Source organism: Bubalus kerabau, chromosome 4 (assembly GCF_029407905.1).
Source record: "Bubalus kerabau isolate K-KA32 ecotype Philippines breed swamp buffalo chromosome 4, PCC_UOA_SB_1v2, whole genome shotgun sequence".
Taxonomy (NCBI): Eukaryota; Metazoa; Chordata; class Mammalia; order Artiodactyla; family Bovidae; genus Bubalus; species Bubalus kerabau.
This window is the reverse complement of record NC_073627.1, coordinates 80,344,307-80,366,941: the sequence shown is the minus strand read 5'-3', so window position 1 is coordinate 80,366,941 and position 22,635 is coordinate 80,344,307. Positions and strand designations below refer to the sequence as shown.

At 38.0% G+C, this 22,635-nt stretch overlaps 2 long non-coding RNA genes across 9 annotated transcripts in view; both read right to left on the bottom strand.

Annotated features, from left to right (window-relative positions):
* The window catches only part of LOC129649879 (uncharacterized), a 430,734-nt gene that overhangs the window by 314,380 nt on the left and 93,719 nt on the right, over positions 1–22,635 (bottom strand). The gene's annotated exons all lie outside the window — the stretch shown is intronic.
* LOC129649880 (uncharacterized) lies at positions 1,314–20,864 on the bottom strand. Of its 2 annotated transcripts, XR_008713365.1 has the most exons (4): positions 20,756–20,864; positions 14,246–14,330; positions 10,213–10,306; positions 1,314–3,318 (listed from the first exon to the last, which is right to left on the bottom strand). It is a non-coding gene; the product is annotated as an uncharacterized LOC129649880 (long non-coding RNA). The 2 variants fall into 2 exon arrangements; XR_008713366.1 differs by lacking the exon at positions 10,213–10,306.

Sequence of the window (22,635 nt, the reverse complement as noted above, 5' to 3'; positions counted from 1 at the left end):
GGGTTTGGTTCAGTTATTTGCTAATAAGTGGTTCTAGGAGACAATATAAAAAGAAAAAAGAAGAAAAGAAACTGTTGTTTTTAAAATGTATCTCTTTCTGTGGCATAAATACTCTTACCTTAGTCAGTTTTAAGTTACACACATGATGTCACTGAACAGAATTTAAAGGAAATCTTAATCAGTTTCAGTGCAAGGTGGCTCTCACACACCACAGTATTAGATTGATCCCTCAGAGATTTCTGGAATGTTAAAAATACACTGCAGAGTTATCCCACTTAGAGGCAAGAGGGGCTGCCCTATAGCATACCAGAATCAGTCAGTCCTAAAGTGTGGGATATCCTGGGGAAAATGATACAGTCTCCACAGGCTTCCATCACCAAGTGCAATTCTCAGAAATCAGTTATGAACTGTTATCAGCCCAGAGACTACAGTAGCTGGGAAATAAGTGCTTCTACCCGGTAGAGGTGATTCCGGTGGGGCAGCAATATCAGCCAGTATGATGCTAAATTAGTATAATACCCAAGTGATCCTTGCAGTCCAGATGCACTTTATTAAGTTTGTTCTAACTTGCTTCACTCTGTCTGACACATCTAGGTCCAGCCACGGCGCAACAAATGACCCAATTTCATTTCTTTTTATGGCTGAGTAATGGGAACCTGCTGAGCTTGGTGCACTTTGGTGACCCAGATGGGTGGGATGGGTTGGGGGAGGGAGAGAGACCCGAGAGGGAGGGACATATGTATACATATGGCTGATAGCTCTGGAGTACAGCAGAAACTAACACAACACTGTAACGCAGCTATATCCCAATAAATTAAAAAATGGTTGTTCTATCACCTTAGATAAACCAAATGATATTTGAACTTGCTTCAAAATAAAACACACTACCAATATTTAGTAAGTGGATACTGTGCTTGAATGAACTTTTTTCCTCTTCTCTGTTTTATTTCTAAATATCAGGACCTCAGGCTCCTGAATAGAATAAGCAGCAACAGCTTCTGTTTTACCCCAGAACCGTAAAATGAAAACAGCTGACCAAGATCTCTGTGGAGATGATCAGAAGGCAAATATTAGTAAAACTGCCTCTTAAATCGTAGTATAGATACAGAGGGAAGATGTGGGAATTTCTTGATTTCTGATGGTATTTGGGTTTAAGGAAAGTTAACTTACCCTGTGGGCTGTTCTGCCCCCGTTCATCAGTGACTCTACGCTGTAACTCTCTGGTCCTTTCATTTGATGGTGCAAGATCCCAAGTAAATGATGGCAACAAACCATGAGATTTGGAATGAACAGTTTTGTATTTAGCTGTCCATACATCTGTCAATCGATCAATCAATCAATCAATGTCTAAAATCTTTAAAAGGCCAAGGATGGTTAAGACAGGAGGGAAATTTATATTGTTTCATAGGCTATAGGAACTAGTTTAAGCTAATAAAAAGGTATATTATTTTAAATATTGCACTACCTTATCCTCAACTGAGAGTCTTCAAATCCATTGAAGCTGTTAGAAAAACTCTTCAATGAAAAGCATCAGAATTCTGCTGAAGATCTGACTGTTTCAGTAGGAAGTATGAAATTAAAGTATTATAAAGCAATGTTTTGTCAATGTCCCTTATTCACATACCAAATTATCTGAATCTCACTGTTTTGATTGGTTAAGATTTTACATGTTTTATTTGCATGCTACTATTTGGTTTCCAAAAATATTTTGCTGAGAAATCTTTGAAAAAAATCTGCAGTAAGTGGAAGCTAAAGTTAAGATAGTATATACTGATAACAGCAATAACTTAATGCAAAAAAAAAAATAGGCCTGTTAGTATAAGAAATATTATAGAGTTTTCTAACTGAAGAATATTGCAAACAGTCATCAGTTTTGAGTTAAGCAGTAACTCAAAAATTTCTCTTCAACCACAAGATAACTTTACCTTAAATTCTAGTTTTCTTGCACAAAATTCTTATTACTTTGTTTTCAGTCATAAGAATTACATGTTCATAAGTATATTTTTGGATAGAGAAGGAAATGGCAACCTGCTCCAACACTCTTGCCGCGGAAATCCCATGGGTAAAGGTTCTTGGTGGGCTACAGTCCACGGGGTCACAGAAGAGCTGGCCACAACTTAGCAACTAAACAACAACAAAGTATATTTTTAAGAACTATTACTTGAAAATAGGTAAACTTGGGTGTTAGACATGCATGAGGTGGAACACAGGGCAAAAGGGAGAATGAATACAAACTGTGTGAGTGAGACTGCCTGAACCAAGCTGAAGTTTTCTGCTTTGCTCTGTTTGGTGCTGCTAGGAATATATCATAGATGGAAAACGCTGTTATACCCTTGAGTATTTTTAAGGAAACTTGAAAAATATCAATACCCAAGGTTTCCCCACAGAGCCATCTAAGTTCTAGCCTTTGTTGCCACAATCATTTTGGAACCTTGAAAAGAGCAATCATCAACTTTCAAACACAAACCAAAAACACAAAATAAAAGTGGCAATAGATATAGTTGTTCAGAAAACAACACACACTAACACACACCAAGATCTTCACAGTCATATTAATTTGAGCAACAACAAAAAAGAACATGTCATTGAAACTGTGGGGATACACAAACTAAAAAACTTAGCAAAGAAAGATTAGTTTTATGCTACTAATTGATACACATTTAAATTATGTGATCACTGTTCACTTTTTTACTTTGCATTATTTTTAATTCTAGTAAATGGGTAAAAAAACTAATACAGGATAGAATTAACTACCATCTCTGGTTCAACTCTATTTTCTTTCCATAAGATTTTATTTCAAACTTTTTATTTTATATTAGAGTAGAGCCAATTAACAATGTTCTGATAGTTTCAGGTGAACAGTGAAGGCATTCAGTCATACATATACATGTATCCAAGCTATTAAGTTCCTAAAACAACCAGTGCTCCATGTAAAAGGATTTCAGGTAATAATCCTTTTATGTACTGTACTCTTTAACAAGACTCTGTACCCTGACACTGAAAATACATTGCAAGATATTAGTCTTAACTTCATCTCTAGAAACAGAGCAAAACAGCTTGACCATGAGAGTCAAACTGAACATGAACCAGACTTTGACACACACTATGTCACAACCCTAGATGAGGTAACTTCTCTAAGCTTCAGTTTCCTCCTCCACAGAATGAAGACTGCAGGAAGAACTAGAAGATCTATGGTTCCTAAAGTTGTTAAAACCACAGCTGGAACAAGGGAAATGCTCAGGAAATGTTGTCCATTCAGAGGCTCAGATGTTGGAGATACACAGTCCGATGTCCAATAAGTCAAATATGTACTTTGCTCTACAGAAGGACACACAAAGATTTATGATCAAATGTTTTAGGAATATTGATAAAATAATACAAGAAGTCTTATAAAAACAATTTCCAACAATTTCCAAAACCAATGCCCCGAAGTGCTTATTTTTTCAGCCATAGTGAAAGTCGCTCAGTTGTGTCCGACACTGCGAACCCATGGACTATACAGTCCATGGAATTCTCCAGGCCAGAATACTGGAGTGGGTGGCCTTTCCCTTCTCCAGGGGATCTTCCCAACCCAGGGATTGAACCCAGGTCTCCTGCAGGTGGATTCCTTACCAGCTGAGCCACAAGGGAAGTGCTTGTTTTTTCAGCCATTAAAAAAAAAAAAAAAAAAACTTAAAAAAAAAAAAAGATGGATTAGGCAAAAACACTAAAAATCTTCTTACTTGTCTTATCATCCAAACAGGAAAACTGATTCCAATGCAAACTTCTCAAGTGGGAGTAAATTTGAAAATGTTAAAATAGGGGATTGTTTTTTTTCCATTTTCAATTGCACCCCCAATTTAAATAAATTAGAAGATAAAAATAGAAAATCCAAACCTCAACTAATAAGAGTTTAAGAAAACAAGATTAGAGTAAAAGGAAGTAGTAACCATAAAGAAATAGTATAATGAAATTTCTCAGAAATGAAGATGCATTTCCAGATGGAAGGGACCACACGCCCATGAAAGAGATGAAGACGACCTACATGAAGGCACACTGCCACCACATTTCAGAAAAGCATCAGAGTCGCCACTTCATCCCATTCTCCTTTCTAGTAAATATAAAGAAGTCAGATGACACTGGATCCCCAATTTTACTCTTTCCTTTTTGGAGACATCTGGAGTCTTCTCTTCAACTTTAATTTTCTGAAATCTTAGAGTCATAATATTGATTTATATATCAACTATACTTCAATTTAAAAAAAGAATGCATGACAAAAATAAACAAAAATGATACCAGCTTAATAAAAAATAATTTGATTATTGGGAAGATAACACTAGCAAAGTTTATACACACTGGATATATGGAGTAAATACCTGAAGTAAGGTTTAAAGTGATATCTTAAGACATTCTGAGCATCAAGGTTTACTATTCTGTATACAACTGCAAACCAATGTCCTCTGTGTGCTTTATCTGTAGGGGTGAATAAAGACATTTACTTTAGCTACCAAAGGAAAAAAGTGAGGACTTTAGGTTAGAGATTGACAGTACAGAGGACCAATATTTCCATATTCCTATTTTTTTAAATGATAAAATATTTCCCTTAGAAGGTAAAACTAATAAAATACAAACTTTATGAAAGAATATACAGAAAGGAAATGTTAATTAATTGCAATAAAATTATTTTATTGCCAAGAGTGAATGTCAACATTTTCAGAATCAGCGAACTAAAATGGACTGGAATGGGTGAATTTAACTCAGATGACCATTATATCTACTACTGCAGACAATAATTCCTTAGAAGAAATGGAGCAGCCATCACAGTTCAACAAAGAATACAAAATGGAGTACTTGGACGCAATCTCAAAAATGACAGAATGATCTCTGTTCCTTTCCAAGGCAAACCATTCAATATCACAGTAATCCAAGTCTATGCCCCAACCAATAATGCTGAAGAAGCTGCAGCTGAATGGTTCTATGAAGACCTACAAGACCTTCCAGAACTAACACCCTAAAAAGATGTCCTTTTCATGATAGGGGACTGGAATGCAAAAGCAGGAAGTCAAGAGATACCTGGAATAACAGGCAAATTTGGCCTTGGAGTACAAAATGAAGCAGGTCAAAGGCTAATAGAGTTTTGCCAAGAGAATGCACTGGTCATAGCAAACACCCTCTTCCAACAACACAAGAGAAGACTCTACACATGGACATCACCAGATGGCTAATACTGAAATCAGACTGATTATATTCTTTGCACCCAAAGATGGAGAAGCTCTATACAGTCAGCAGAAACAAGACCAGGTACTGTGGCTCACATAATGAACTCCTTATTGCCAAGTTCAGACTGAAATTAAAGAAAGTAGGGGAAACCACTAGACCATTCAGGTATGACCCAAGTCAAATCCCTTACGATTGCACAGTGGGAGTAAGAGATTCAAGGGATTAGATATGATAGACAGAGTGCCTGAAGAACTATCAACGGAGGTTTATGACATTGTACAGGAGGCAGAGATCAAGACCATCTCCAAGAAAAAGAAATGCAAAAAGGCAAAATGGTTGCCTGAGGAGTCCTTACAAATAGCTGTGAAAAGAAGAGAAGCCAAAAGCAAAGGAGAAAAGGAGAGATACACCCATTTGAATGCACAGTTCCAGAGAAAAACAAGGAGAGATAAGAAAGCCTTTCTCAGTGATCAATGCAAAGAAATAGAGGGGGGAACAAAGAATAGGAAAGACTAGAGATCTCTTCAAGAAAATGAGAGACACCAGGGAAATTTTCATGCAAAGATGGGCTCAATAAAGGACACAAATGGTATGGACCTAACAGAAGCAGAAGATATTAAGAAGAGGTGGCAAGAATACAGAGAAGATCTGTATACTATATATACTATCTGTACAGTATAGATCTATACAGATAGATAGATCTCTACAGATCTATAGATCTGTATACTATATATACTGTATACTATCTGTATACTATACAAAAAAGATCTTCACAATCCAGATAATCAAGATAGTGTGATCACTCACCTAGAGCCAGATATCCTGGAATGCAAAGTCAAGTGGGCTTTAAGAAGCATCACTACAAACAAAACTAGTGGAGGTGATGGAATTCCAGTTGAGCTATTACAAATCCTAAAAGATGATGCTGTGAAAGTGCTGCACTCAATATGCCAGCAAATGTGGAAAACTCAGCAATAGCCAGAGGACAGGAAAAGGTCAGTTTTCATTCAAATCCCAAAGAAAGGAAATGCCGAAGAATGCTCAAACTACCACACAATTGTACTCATCTCACACAGTAGCAAAGTAATGCTCAAAATTCTCCAAGCCAGGCAACAGTAGGTAAACCGTGAACTTCCAAATGTTCAAGCTGGATTTAGAAAAGGCAGAGGAACCAGAGACCAAATTGCCCACATCTATTAGATCATCGAAAAAGCAAGAGAGCTCCAGAAAAACATCTACTTCTGTTTTACTGACTATGCCAAAGCCTTTGGCCATGTGGATCATAACAGACTGTGAAAAATTCTTAAGGAGATGGGAATATCAGACCACCTGACTTGCCTCTTGATCCGTATGCAGGTCAGGAAGTAATAGTTAGAACTAGAGATGGAACAACATACTGGTTCCAAATAGGGAAAGGAGTATATCAACGCTGTATATTGTCACCCTGCTTATTTAACTTACATGCAGACTACATCATGAGAAATGGTGGGCTGGATGAAACACAAGCTGGAATCAAGATTGCTGGGAGAAATATCAATAATCTCAGATATGAAGATGACACCACCTTTATGGCAGAAAGCAAAGAAGAACTAAAGAACCTCTTGATGAAAGTGAAAGAGGAGAGTGGAAAAGTTGGCTTAAAACTCAACATTCAGAAAACTAAGATCATGGCATCCAGTCCCATAACTTCATGGCAAATAGATGGGGAAACAGTGGAAACAGTGACAGGCTTTATTTTTGGGGGGTCCAAAATCACTGCAGATGGTGACTGCAGCCATGAAATTAAAAGACTCTTGTTCCTTGGAAGAAAAGTTACAACCAACCTAGACAGCATATTAAAAAGCAGAGACATCATTTTGCTAACAAAGGTCCATCTACTCAAAACTATGCTTCTTCCACTAGTCATGTATGGATGTGTGACTTAGACTATATGAAAGCTGACTGCTGAAGAATTGATGCTTTTGAACTGTGGTATTGGAGAAGATTCTTGAGAGTCCGTTGGATAGCATTGAGATCTAACCAGTCCATCCTAAAGGAAATCAGCCCTGAATATTCATTGGAAGGACTGATATTGTAGCTGAAACTCCAATACTTTGGCCACCTGATGCAAAGAACTGACTCATTTGAAAAGACCCTGATGCTGGGAAAGATTGAAGGTGGGAGGAGAAGGGGACAACAGACGATGAGATGGTTGGATTTTAGCACCAACTCAATGGATATGAGTTTGATTAAACTGTGGGAGTTGGGGATGGACAAGGAGGCCTGATGTGCTGCAGTCCATGGGGTCACAAAGAGTCAGACACAACTGAGCAACTGAACTGATGATGATGGCGGGAAAAGTTAAACACATACATATAAAATGTAAAGAATTCAAGGGAAAAAATAACATTATTTCAACACGTTCTGAGGCACTTTATAAAATTAATATTGATAATCATTTGGGGAATACAGTATTTTTCACTATGGAAACTAAAATGAAAATCACTGTACTTGCTTGTACAATCTTTAGTCAAGAAAAACATACTGACTTGCATTGAGGTTTAGGCTCTGATAAAACTACATAATTCGACCCAGTGGCCTTTCATTAACAAATCTATTGCCTCTTAAGACAGAAAGTGAAATGAGTAAGATGGTATCACATTCTACCATGAAAAGTGTAACATTTCATCAAATATGCTTTTGTAAGCATTCACTAAGATGTAATCAGGTGAAAATAAAAAAATGATATTTTTATTTAGTGTGCTTGATCATCTGAAAATATATATGTTTTTTTTATTCACCTCAGATCATCTGAAAATATGTATGTTTTTTTATTCACCTGGAGAAAATTTCAAAGGTGACTTTGCTTAGAACAAAGAAGATTGCAATGACAGGGAACACAAAAGAGATAGAAACTGCTATCATTCTCCTCTGTCTCATATTCCACAACCAAATATGGAGAATGGCCTAGGGTTAGCACACGTGTCCTGATGGTGGTCAGTCTATTAAAAAAATACATACTGCAAATCTGTGCCATGTTCTGGGAAAGAGTTATGATCAAGTCAAGGGCTTTGTTACTGTTCAAATCTTAGCTCAGCATGTCTCAAAGTTTAAGGTGCATGCAAATCACCTTGTCAGCTTGTTAAAATGTACTTTCATTTAGCAGGACTGGGGTAGTGCCTAAGAATCTGTATTTATATCATATTCCCAGGTGAGGCCCATGCTGTCTCTCTGTAGTATGCTCAGACACTCTGTCATGTCCAGATCTTTTTGTGACCTCATGGACTGCAGCCCGCCAGGCTCCTCTGTCCATGGAATGCTCCAGGAAAGAATACAGGAATGTATTGCCATTTCCTCCTCTACGGATTCTTCCTGACCCAGGGATCGAGCCTGCATCTTCTTCACTGAAAGCAGATTCTTTAGGACTGAGCCACCTGGGAAGTCCTCCTCTCCGTAGATCACACTATGATCAGAAAGGGTTTACAATGCACAAAACAGTTATTCAGTTTCACAGAGTCAAGATTCATGTGACAGGAGAGGGCTAAGAGAGTTAAAGTTATCATCTCTCAATAGAGTATATAGTTTTAAGCTAATAATTATTGTCAATGAAATAGGCAATTCAAAACATTCTAGAGACCCTGTGCACTAATGGTGAACATTTTCCCAAGGTCATTCCTGCAAGAAAGCATAACCTGCTACTTTCTTACAATGCGAATCCCATGCACTTGAATAAGAACTGCATGAACATCCAACTGTAGACATGGCAACATTTCTAGATAAAAGTACACTCCAAACATTAACACTAGTTCAGGATTAGTCAGCCTGATGTAGAGAAAACTCCAAATTAGGGATTCCCCAGTGGCTCAACAGTAAAGAATCTGCCTGCAATGTGGGAGATGGTGGGTTCGATCCCTGGTTCAGGAAGATCCCCTGGAGAAGGAAATGGCAACCCACTCCAGTATTCTTGCCTGGGAAATCCCATGGACAGAGGAGGGACATGACTTTGCAACTAAACAACAGTTTTACAACATGGATACCATTCCAATTGTAAATTCCAGCTCAAAATAGGCTACTGTGTTATGGGCTCTCCTAAGGCCTTAACTAACTTTTAAATAAACTTTCCCTAAAGGTCCGTCTAGTCAAGGCTATGGTATTTCTAGAGGTCATATATGCATGTAAGAGTTGGACTATAAAGAAAGCTGAGTGCCGAAGAATTGATGCTTTTGAGCTGTGGTGTTGAAGAAGACTCTTTTTTTTTTTTTTAATTTTATTTTTAAACTTTACATAATTGTATTAGTTTTGCCAAATATCAAAATGAATCCGCCACAGGTATACATGTGTTCCCTATCCTGCAAGGAGATCCAACCAGTCCATCCTAAAGGAGATTGGTTCTGGGTGTTCATTGCAAGGACTGATGCTGAAGCTGAAACTACAGTACTTTGGCCACCTGATGCAAAGAGCTGACTCATTTGAAAAGACCCTAATGCTGGGAAAGATTGAATGGGGGAGGAGAAGGGGATGACAGAGGATGAGATGGTTGGATGGCATCACTGACTTGATGGACATGGGTTTGAGTGAACTCCAGGAGTTGGTGATGGACAGGGAGGCCTGGTGTGTTGCGGTTTATGGACTCACAAAGAGTCAGACACGACTGAACAACTCGACTGAAATGATGCTCAATACTACTTGTTTAGCAAGAAAAATTTTCCTAGAAAGTGAAGGGGTAAACAAGACTCTCAAAATAATAAATTAATTGTTGTTCAGACACTATGTCATGTCCATACTTTGCAAGCCCATGGATTATAGCTCGACAGGCTTCCCTGTCCTCCACTATCTCCCAGAGTTTGCTCAAGTTCATGTCCAGTGAGTTGGTGATGCTATGTAACCATCTCATCGTCTGCCGTCCTCAAATTCATTAGAAAGGGTCTTAAATAATAGACTTTAAAAATGCACATCTCTTCTGTAAAACAAGTGTCCTTCAACTAAAAAAAAAAAAAGACGACATCTTCAGGGTCTGCCGACCTGAGTTCTTACCATTGCTAACATTTTACTTCTCATATTTCATTTCTTATCCAGGACCAGCCTACAGCAAGACTTGTAACTTTGACCAATCCCAAAATAGTCCAAACTGCAAGCATTAAAAAGAAACACATTTATACATACCATAGGAAAACTCATTCAAACCAATGATGTATTTCACTATTGATTTTGTGGTCAAACCCAAAGAAGGTTTGCCTTACAGTTGACACAATAAAAATGTTGTAAGTGGTCTTGAAAAAAAAATGCACATCTCTGAGTTAAAATACCTGAAGAATGTACAAAAATTTACATTTTTGTACATGTACCTTATTATGGTACATGTTATTTTGACTTTTATTAAGATTATATAAAGCATTCATACCTGTTCTCCCCAAAATAATAATAGAAAACCTCTAATTAATATATTAAAACTTCTCTATAATATTTTAATTCATAACAATCATTAATCATGTTTGGACTCCAAAAATCACTGCAGATGGCGACTCCAGACATGAAATTAAAAGACACTTACTCTTTGGAGGGAAAGTTATGACGTACCTAGACAGCATATTAAAAAGCAGAGACATTATTTTTTCAACAAACGTCAGTCTAGTCAAGGCTATGGTTTCTCCAGTAGTCATGTATGGATGTGAGAATTGGACTATAAAGAAAGCTGAGCACTGAAGAATTGATGCTTTTGAACTGTGGTGTTGGAGAAGACTCTTGAGAGTCCCTTGGACTGCAAGGAGATCCAACCAGTCCATCCTAAAGGAGATCGGTCCTGGGTGTTCATTGGAAGGATTGATGTTGAAGCTGAAACTCCAATACTTCGGCCATCTGATGGAAAGAGCTGACTCATTTGAAAAGACCCTGATGCTGGGAAAGATAGAAGGCGGGAGGAGAAGGGGATAACAGAGCATGAGATGGTTGGATGGCATCACCAACTCAATGAACATGAGTTTGGATAAACTCCGGGAGTTGTGATGGACAGGGAGGCCTGGCGTGCTGTGGTCCTTGGGGTCACAAAGAGTAGAACACAACTGAGCGACTGAACTGAACTGAATCTTGTTGTATAGAATCATAATGGGTTCTGTTATCTTGAATTTTGTCTCAAATAGGAAACATGATTTAGATGCATGCTATATAGTTGTCCATGCTGAAACAAAAATATCCATGTCTTAAATAAAGTATTTTAAAGATGCAGTTTCTATTTAACAAAAAATGTAATAGCTAATTAAAACCATGGTCTAATAACCAACTAAAGATTATTGCAGTTTACAATAAGTTATTCTCTGATAAATTTTGACAAATCAATGAGCTAACATGCTAATACAAATATTTTAAAATTTTATTTAAATATGTTATTTTTGAACCTTATTGGTTTTGATAATCATGGGTGAAATAATGTTTAGCTATATTGGGAACAAACAATAAATACAACACTTACTGACATTTTAACATTCTGTGAAACTGCGTACACTTACTAGAAAAAACTCACTAAAGCATTTAAAGTGTAGATGACTACAAATGAACACAAGTTAATGTAAAATTAATTATTTTTTAGCACATTTAATGCTTACATCCTCATGAACATATGGTTGGTTTTAGAACTAGTAAATAGACTGCCAAAGTTTACTTTGAGATTCTCAACCTTACTGTGGTAATGGTATGATTTTTATTCATACTTTTTCATAACTAACCAAGTAAAAATAGAAAAATCAATTTCACCAGATTCTGGACAAAATAAGAACCAATGATTTATCTGACTCATTTATTCCTGACCCAAATGATAAAACCAAATGTAACATTACTATTATAAACCTATTTAAATGAAATTATTTTATGTGCACCATTATTTTTGTAGTTATTTTAAATCTGTTGGAAATAAGCTTTCTCACTCTTGAGTTCTTTTGATCTATCAGTAAATTATCTCCCAATTAAGGTGCTCAGGTTTACTGAAGAGTAAATGGTTTAAAAAGATGAGGAAGAAAAAGTAGTTTCATATGTGTTTGTACAAAGGACATAAAATCAAGAATGGCACAAAATAGTTAAGAGCAGACCCTCAAATATAAATTACAGCTCTGCCACTAAACAAGTATGTAACCTTGAAAATGTCAGTGACCCTTACTCGATCTAAGTTTTTTCAACAATAAAATAAGGATAAGAGTATCTACAACAGTGGTTCACATGACTTTCTGTAAATAAGACATGCTGCTGCTGCTGCTGCTAAGTCACTTCAGTTGTGTCTGACTCTGTGCGACCCCATAGATGGCAGCCCACCAGGCTCCCCCATCCCTGGGATTCTCCAGGCAAGAACACTGGAGTGGGTTGCCATTTCCTTCTCCAATGCATGAAAGGGAAAAGTGAAAGTGAAGTCGCTCAGTTGTGTCTGACTCCTAGCGACCTCATAGACTACAGCCTACGAGGCTCCTCCAACCATGGGATTTTCCAGGCAAAAGTACTGGAGTGGGGTGCCATTGCCTTCTCGGAAATAAGGCCTACATTACAGTAATGCATGACATATAGAGATGATGTGTAACCTATTGTTACACAAAGTAAGTTTTTAGGCTACTTGTAAATGTTACTCAATAAAGTGAAAGTGAAAGTGAAGTTGCTCAGTAGTGTCTGACTCTTTGTGACCCCATGGACTGCAGCCTACCAGGTTCTACCATCCATGGGATTTTCCAGGCAAGAATACTGGAGTGGGTTGCCATTTCTTTCTCCAGGAGATCTTCCCAACCCAGGGATTAAACCCTGTTCTCCTGCATTGTAGGCAGACGCTTTATGGTCTGAGCAACCAGGGACATCTTTCTTCATTTAAAAATGCCTAAATGAAAACAGACTGATCCTAACCATCACATTAAATAAGTTCAAACAATCCTATATATGACTTCTTTTGCGTTTCTATTTTTTAAAACTCCCCTATTATGCTTTTGAATGATTTATGCAAGACAATGGTCATCTCATTGCAACTTGAACAACATAAAGGAGAAAAACACAGGATTTGGCTTGAATTCCATACATAAGTTAGCAGAAGTGACATCCATGCAGAGATTGCCCATGGAGGAGCAAAATGGTCCAAGGTGTCTCAAAAGGCCAGGCACTGCAGGCAGAATGGGTGCTGCCCAGTGGGGGCATGAAGAAGAAGACTGGCATGAACAAAGCCAGCAGACACTGAACCAGGCCAACAGCTGAGTGTCCACCTCATTGGTAGCCTGTTACAGTGAGTTTTTTGTTTGGTCATAACTAAGGAAAAGAGACTAAAAAGAGAATCTGTGTCTAATTAAAAAAAAAATGTAAAGAGAGGATGGGACATGTCTATGAGAACAGAGAGTAGAATCAAAGTAGCAGCAAATATAGTTAAGGAGAAGTATAAAATCCATGCATCTGTAATGAGTCTAGGTTCTTGGTGACTTAACTCTAAACCGCAACCACATAGTGGAACTAGGCAATCTAAGATATTTTTATTTTATTTAAAAATTAGGCACTGAAAATTCTGATTCCTTCACCACTAAAAGTGAAAGTCACTCAGGTGTGTCTGACTCTTTGTGACTCCATGGACTATACAGTCCATGGAATTCTCCAGGCCACAATACTGGGGTGGGTAGCCTTTCCCTTCTCCAGGGGATCTTCCCGACGCAGGAATCGAACTGGGGTCTCCTGCATTGCAAGCAGATTCTTTACCAACTAATCACCTTCACCACTGCCACTCCTCAAATTCATGCCTCCATCATTTCACATCTGGATTACTGTAATCATCTCTTTACTGGTCCACCTGCTTCTATTCTTGCCTCTTTCAAAAACCTTTCTTTTAAGATACAAATTGGGTCATGTAATGCTCCATCTGAAGTCTTTAACTGCCTTGTCAGTTGATTCACAACAAAAAGAGTACCTTTTAATGATCTACAAGACATGCATGGTATGACTCGTGGCTACCTCTCCATCAAACTACAGGCAACATGATCTGCTTACAGTTCCTTCAATATATCAAATTCTTTCATACTCTAGGACAATTGTATTTGCTGTCATATTTTCTTTGAATACTAACCTTTGGGGATCTTCACATAGCTGGTTCTTAGGCATTCTTCAATCCTCAGCTTATCTGTATCCTTTACAGAGAGGTCATCCCTGTCCTGACAATATAAAATAGCATCTTTCCTTAAATAACTTGTTTTTTCAGTTACTCTGTATCACTTTTCCTAGTTTGTTCATAGCATTATCAATAACTGGAATTATCTTGATTATTTATTCACTGATTATGTCTTCTCCATTAAAATGAAATATTGAGAGCATGTATCTTGCCTTTGTTTCCAAAGCTTAAGAAATAGTAGATACCATATAAGTATATATACATACATCATAGTAGATGTATCATGCATACATCTGTTGAAGAAATGAAAAAAAATGACAAAAAATCTTAAGGAAGAGAAACTTGTTTTTTCAGTTACTCTGTATCACTTTTCCTAGTTTGTTCATAGCATTATCAATAACTGGAATTATCTTGATTATTTATTCACTGATTATGTCTTCTCCATTAAAATGAAATATTGAGGGCATGTATCTTGCCTTTGTTTCCAAAGTTTAACAAATAGTAGATAAACAAGTATCATGTAAGTATATATACATACACCATAGTAGATGTATCATGCATATGTCTGTTGAAGAAATGAAAAAAATGACAAAGAATCTTAAGGGAGAGAAACAGATTGACTACAAGTGGGAAATGAGCTATTTATATGAACTTCCTGCTGCTTCAGACTATATTGTGTTCCCCTAAAACTCATATGTTGAAGCCCAAACTCCCAAAGTGACTATATTTGCAGTAAGTAAATAATTAAGGTTAAACGAGCTCACATGGGTAAGGCCTTGATCTGCTGGTATTAACATCCTTACAAGAAGAGACAGCAAGAGAGTGATAGTGTTCCACTCTCTCTCCCCACCCCCAGCCTCTACCACTAAACTGGAAAGGCTACCTGAGAACTTAGTGAGAAGGCACCTCTGTGGGCCAGGAAGGCCCATCAGACACCAAATCAGCCAGAACCTTGACCGTGGACTTAGAGCCTTCAGAACTATAAGAAAATAAATTTCTGGTTTTTTTAGCCCACACAGTCTATTGCAGCTTATTATGATATCCCAGGCCTCCCAGGTGGTGCTAGTGGTAAAGAATCTGCCTGCCAATACAGGAGATGTTAAGAGACACAGGTTCGATCCCTGGGTCGGGAGGATCCCCTGTAGGAGGGCACAGCAACCCACTCCAGTATTCTTGCCTGGAGAATCCCATGGACAGAGGAGCCTGGTGGGCTACAGTCCACTGGGTCGCAAAGAGTAGGACACGCTTGAAGTGACTTAGCACGCACATATGATATGATATCCCAAGCATACTAAGGGGGTCTGTGGCAAAAAGAAGACAGCCAAAATGAGACAGGAATAGATGACAGGATAACAAAAGAATTTATCTTTTTATGGAGGATTATTGTTATAAGTACACATGTATGTTTATAATATGGCTATCATTATTGTTACTATATAGGCAGTTTGTAATAAGCCAGGGCCAAGAGAAAAAGCAGAGATAGTATTAAGGATTAAAGGATATCTGCAAATAAAGTGCAGAAAAAAAGCTTCTAAGACTTACCAGGATAATTGCTTCCAGGGGAACAAAAAGTCATATAAAAGAGGAAATGGACAGCATACAGGACAGGAAATTGTTTGTATTTTTTCACAGAGAATTATGAGTGACATATTTTGAAGTTACACATGGAGTTAAAACACTCACCTCTGGATTCCAGAGATGTTAGATTCAACTGTAAGTTCTAGGAAGCCCAAAGTGAAAGTGAAAGTTGCTCAGTCGTGTCCAACTCTTCGTGACCCCATGGACTATACAGTCCACGAAATTCTTCAGGCCACATTACTGGAGTGGGTAGCCTTTCTCTTCTCCAGGGGATCTTCGCAACCCACGGATTGAACCCAGGTCTCCCTCATTGCAGGAGGATTCTTTACCAGCTGAACCACTGGGAAGTCCAAGAATACTGGAGTGGGTAGCCTATACCTTCTCCAGGGGATCTTCCTGACCCAGGAATCGAACCAGGGTCTCCTGGACTGCAGGAGGATTCTTTACCAACTGAGCTATGAGGGAGCCCAAAGCCTAAGGGTAAATCCAGGTGTCACAAATGAAAGCCAGTGAAGAAGGAAAAACAAAAACAAAATCCACCTCCCCATCTCTGTCCACCTTGAGTGAGATGAAAGATATTCCTATCTGGCATTCTGCTAGCATAGGCAATCTACTACCTTCATCTGTCATAGAAGTCAGTGTTGTGGAACACACATTATTCATTCATTAAAATAACCTTGCGGTGAGAACACTATCAAAGATGCCCAGGAAGTCAATCTGATTCCCTAATATCAGGTTCACTCAGGCAAAAAGTGGGAATGAGGCATCAAAAGCTTATCAAGTTCATTATCTAGTGAAAGTGGGGGAGAAAAGAGAGAGCACAAAGAATGTTAGTCAACCCAGGTGAGTGGCTCCTTTAAATCATTAGAGCCCTGCATGATACAGCAGACAGGAGAAAAACAAGCCCCTGACACCTGGCTCCATCACAACTTTAGTGCTAAATTCCTTCCTTCGCCTATTTACACACCACATTCTCAGTTATAGCTAGGTGGTCCTGCCATCTAACTCAGCCCCTGTTTAAATCTTAGGCTGATGCACAGCACAGCTTCTTGCTAAAACTCATTTCATTCAGTATCCAAGATTCTGATTCTCCCCCTGCCTCTGCTGCCTTCATCCATTTCCGACCTACAAATCTCTCTTCCTAGAGACAGGCTTTCCCTACCAATATCACAATAAGAGACATTCCCAAAGTTTTCACTGAGACCACATACTACAGCTATATATAAATGCTTTTTCTAGCCAAAAGCTTCTGGGAATCCAATATTTTACTGTTATTCCCTACTTAAGATCTTCTCCAGAAGGGTAAGAAACAGCAACAGCCCAAAGTCCTCCATGGAGATACTGGAATGAAAACACACACATATTGATTGATTGATTTTCTCATGGCAAATTATCTAGGGACATTCAGGACTTCATTATTTCACAGAGAGAGAGAGTCAATAGCCTCCTACCTGAGCTTCCATACTTCCAACTTTTTATAACTCTCACTCTATCAATCTTGACACAGTCAGATCACCTTCCCAAAAGATTAATACTCATTAAACATCATATACTGACAAAGACATAATCCTAGCCAATGTTTCTATAAAAGCATTCTTCTGTGCATAAAAAGAGTAAACATAATTTTTTAAAATTAGGAGGATGCTGAGATACTATATTCTTACACTAGTTTATTTTTTTCTGATTTGTCAATAAACTTATCAATGAATTCATCTTCTGAAACATAACATGGGGCTTCCTACGTGGCTCAACAGTAAAGAATCTGTTTGCAAATCAGGAGACACAGGTTTGATCCCCTGAAGAAGGAAATGGCAATGCATGCCAGTATTCTTGCCTGGAAAATTCCGTGGACAGAGGAGCTGGCAGGCTACAGTCCATGGGGTTGCAAACGAGTCATACAAAACAGAGACTACCCCATGGACTGCAGCCTACCAGGCTCCTCCATCCATGGGATTTTCCAGGCAAGACTACTGGAGTGGGGTGCCACTGCCTTCTCCTAAACAACAAACAAAATATAGATTAAATATTATCACTAATAATAACCAGGTCTTATATATTTTCCTCAATATATTAAAGCACCTTGAAAGCAATTACTATTTTATAGTCCTTAACAGAAATGTGCACATTCAAGGCAAGAGAACTTTAGTGACTTGCTCAATATCACACGGGGACTTCGTATCATGGTTAGTGCTGGAGAATCTGTTCTTAACTCCCAGTCCAATATTTTTTAAAAGTGCAAAATTTCAAAGAAATAATATCCCCTTTACTAGCTCATGTAACTGACACATTTATTTCTTGGCAACAATAGTGAAACATTTGTCAAAATAGCTCTGTATTAACTTCTAGTTGCTAAAGAACACTCCAAAAATCTTTCTAATCCATCACTGTCAATCTTATTGCACTGCAGCCTGAGTAGGCTGTTTTGCCCAAACAAAAGACAAAATTTCCCAGGGGTCATGTTTTATGAGCACCGTACAAAATCTTACTTGGTTAATTATTAATTCTAGATGGAAACGTGGGTAGAAGACAAGCATAGCTTGGGAGGAGAGGGTGAGATCTATGGAAAGAGTAACATAGCTTGGATTTTATCACCACATGAATCTTTAACATCTCAATGGGATTTTTCCTTTTAGAATGCAAATTTGTTCAAATGCCCTTAGTATCACAAACTTACCAAAAAAAAAATTTCTAGGACTGTCAAACTCTAATTACTATCCTTTCGCTCTTAATCCCCTAAGAAGTATTATTTTCAAATTTTAGTTCACAAATATTATCTCTACTTCTTGATCTCCTATGCATTCCTCCTGTTTCCAACATTCCTCAGAAATTACTCTCTCCAAGATAACCATTATTTTTTTTTAATTAAATTGATATTTAGACTTTCTATTTTTTTTTTTTTAATTTTATTTTATTTTTAAACTTTACATAACTGTATTAGATTTGCCAAATATCAAAATGAATCCGCCACAGGTATACATGTGTTCCCCATCCTGAACCCTCCTCCCTCCTCCCTCCCCATTCCATCCCTCTGGGTCGTCCCAGTGCACCAGCCCCAAGCATCCAGTATCGTGCATCAAACCTGGACTGGCATCTCATTTCATACATGATATTTTACATGTTTCAATGCCATTCTCCCAAATCTTCCCACCCTCTCCCTCACTGATGTATAGACTTTCTATTACTTGACTTCTCAGGAGCACTTCACAAGGCTGCTTATGTCTTTCATCTTACAGTATCTCTTCATCACTGACTCACATAGCATTTCTCTCTGCCGGCTTTTCTTTCTTCCTTTTGGGTGCTTCTTCTCAGTCATTTGCATGAGCACCTCATCCTCCACTTTTTAGACATCAGTTTTCTCCTGGTGTCAGTTCACAGTCCACAGCCTGATGGCCCTCTCCCCCTACGCATTCTCACACATTCACAAGTTACATCGTCCACAACCAGAACTTCAAGGGTTGCTCAATTCCAGTTCCTAATACACGTCTCTGTTCCACCTTCACACCCAGAAATCCAACTGCTTAGCTGATATCCACATCTTCTCAGCTGTCCTAAAACATCTCAAACTCACAATGCAACATATATGATTTATTTTATGAATAATAAATGAGATAAATGAATGCTACATTATGTATATAAATATATGTCCTGACAACTTGAATGATTTCATCTCACTAAAATGATTTCTATTACTTAACTTCTCAGGAGCACTTCACAAGGCTGCTTATGTCTTTTATCTTAAAGTATCTCTTCATCACTGACTCAACCAAATAGGCTGACCAGTTCTTGCCCAGACCAAGAAAATTCACACCAACCCCAGAAAATCAGCACTGTGAAAAGCATTCCTTAGTTTCAACTGTCTGAATCTCATCCAGAGCCTTGTTCTATAACTTTAACCATTTGATGTTTTTAGAAGGGAACTGAAGAAACTGCAATTACAGATATCCCCAGAAGATACAACCACATAACTATGACTTTTGCATGTTAATTTGCTTCAGTCATGTCCAACTCTTTGCGACCCTATGGACCCGTGTAGCCTGCCAGGTTTATCTGTCCATGGGATTCTCCAGGCAAGAATACTGGAGTAGGTTGCCATGCCCTTCTTCAACCATAACTTTTAGCTAATGACTTTTCTCCTTTGTAACTGCAGTTTCCTCAGTCATTTGAGGGAAGGCATAAATGAGCCCTAATAACTCCTTTCAGTCTTCGTAATTTATGAACGGAGGTTGACTATTTGACAGTTCACAAGGCACTTTAACACTAACATCTTGCTGGGTCACAATGTATCAGTTATCACACATATCAACCTTTAAGTTAAATAGATTAGATTAAAGGTTAAAAATTCTGTGAGTGTATAGGGGAGGGGATGGATTTGTAAGAAAAATCACACAACTACTGATTTAGGGAGCTTCAGTTGCAAAGTCCAAAGGGAGAGTATACCTGTTAGGGTAACTTCATGACAAGACCTGGTGATTCTTTACACCATAAGTTGCTGTAAGTGACTTTGTCTCTTTTTCATTCATTCTACAATAGAGTAAAACATTTATGGGCATGGGCTCAAAAGCTATTCAAACCTGTGGACTGTTTGCCTGAGGATCTCTGACAGCACTGAACTAGGTAAAGGCCTGAAATTCTGCATTTTCACCAATTTCCCACATGATACTGGGATGAGATGCTCCTGGTCTACAGATGGCGTTTTTAGTAGTTAGGCTGTAGACCAAACTGTGAGGTTCAAATTCTAATTTCTCAATTTATTATTTCTGTTTTATGTTAGGTATTGAATCTATTGGTACCTCAAGTTTTGGATCTATAAAACGGAGAAGATAAAGATAATATAGACCTAATAGGACTACTGCAAAATAAGAGAATCATGAAAAGTTCTTCAAACAGTACCTGGTGAATTATATACTCTTGGAAGATGTAATGTTTTTAGCACTGGATGAGGTTTCTCGTTTTTCTCTCAATCTACCTGCAAGCTCAATTTCCACAGTTTGCCTATCAAAAATAAGAGCAGAATATTTGATAATGCCTCCCAGTCTTAGTCTACTGTAGTCTCTATCAAAGAATACCACATGCAAATAAAACTCTTCCAAAAATGGAAACCGTAACAACACCTAAAATACTTATCAACAGGCTTAATTTATAATTAACACAGTGAAGGTGTGGTAAGTCTGCCTGAATGACACAGGTACTCCTTTGCTCAGAAATCTTTAAATTTTCCCCCATGTTTACTGGAAGAATCTAGGCCATCTAGCCAGATATTCAGGGCCCAAACTATCATTTTGACCATGCCTCCCATTACTGACCTTTACTCAATAAACTAGATTGTATGCAATCTAGTTAAACAAAACTATTTGCACATTTACACACTTCTCATATTTTCCTATACAGCTACTGACTAAACAGTCTATTTTCTCCAATTGTAAAAATGTTCTAGTTAAATATTTTTACTTCTCTTCTACATTTCACACACATTTAAATCTCAAATGCCATGAATGAAATAGTCATTCAGACGCTCTATTCAATCATGAAATCCACATGAGCCCATAGCACATTAATGATACCCATTGGTCATTTACATAGAGTTTTTTATACTTTAAAAGCTTACTGACATACATTAGACACCCTTATGAGGTAGGAATCATTATCTCCATTTTGCCTTAGGGTATACAAGCAATTTACCTAGGTTCACATAAATTTTGTGATAGCACAACTGATGTCTCATACAATTCTCTTTTAGATTGATTATGTAATCCAAAATAACTAGACAAGTTCTATACTTAGAAGCTTGAACAGGGCCACCATGACCTCCATCTCCTGTTACTCACACTCTTGTATGATCCCCTCCCCACAATGGACTTGGTTTGGTAACTTGCTTCGAACAAACAGAATATGGTAAAAATGATGGCACATCATTTCTGGGATTCAGCCGCTAAATATTACTATGGTTTGTTTTGTGTACACATTTTCTTGCTCTATCTTTTGCTCACATTGATAAAGTCATTTACTACTGTGTGAGCTACCTAATGGGGAAGGTCATGAGAAAGAGAACTGAAGAAAGCCTGCAGCCAACAGCCTGAGAAGAACTTAGATCCTGAGTCTAACAGCCCACAAAGAACTGAATTCATCCTACAATCACATGGGTGTATTTAAAAACAGATCCTACTCCAGATGAGCCTTGAGAATACTGTAGACCTAGCCAAAACCTTGATGATTGTTTTGTGAGAAAATCAGAGCTAAAGGACCGAATGAAGCCATGCTTATATTTCTAACCTACAGAATCTATGAAATAATAAAAACTTTTATAAGCCACCAGGTTTGGAAGTGATTTACTGTGCAGCAATAAATAACTACTAAAATTTCCAAATATTATAACTTTCATGTTTACATTCAGTGCTGTATGAGATATTTTCCCTACCACTGTTGCATTTGGAAATGAGATCTACTCAGCAAGAGAGCAGAACAGGAAACCCCACCTTTGGATTCATTATTGGAAACATATTACCTACCAAGACTGAATTATGAATAAAGAGAAAATTGAACAGACATATAACCAGTAAGGGAGAAGGCAGTGGCACCCCACTCCAGTACTCTTGCCTGGAAAATCCCATGGACGGAGGAGCCTGGTGGGCTGCAGTCCATGGGATCGCTACGAGTCGGACACGACTGAGTGACTTCACTTTCACTTTTCACTTTCATGCATTGGAGGAGGAAACGGCAACCCACTCCAGTGTTCTTGCCTGGAGAATCCCAAGGATGGCAGGGCCTGGTGG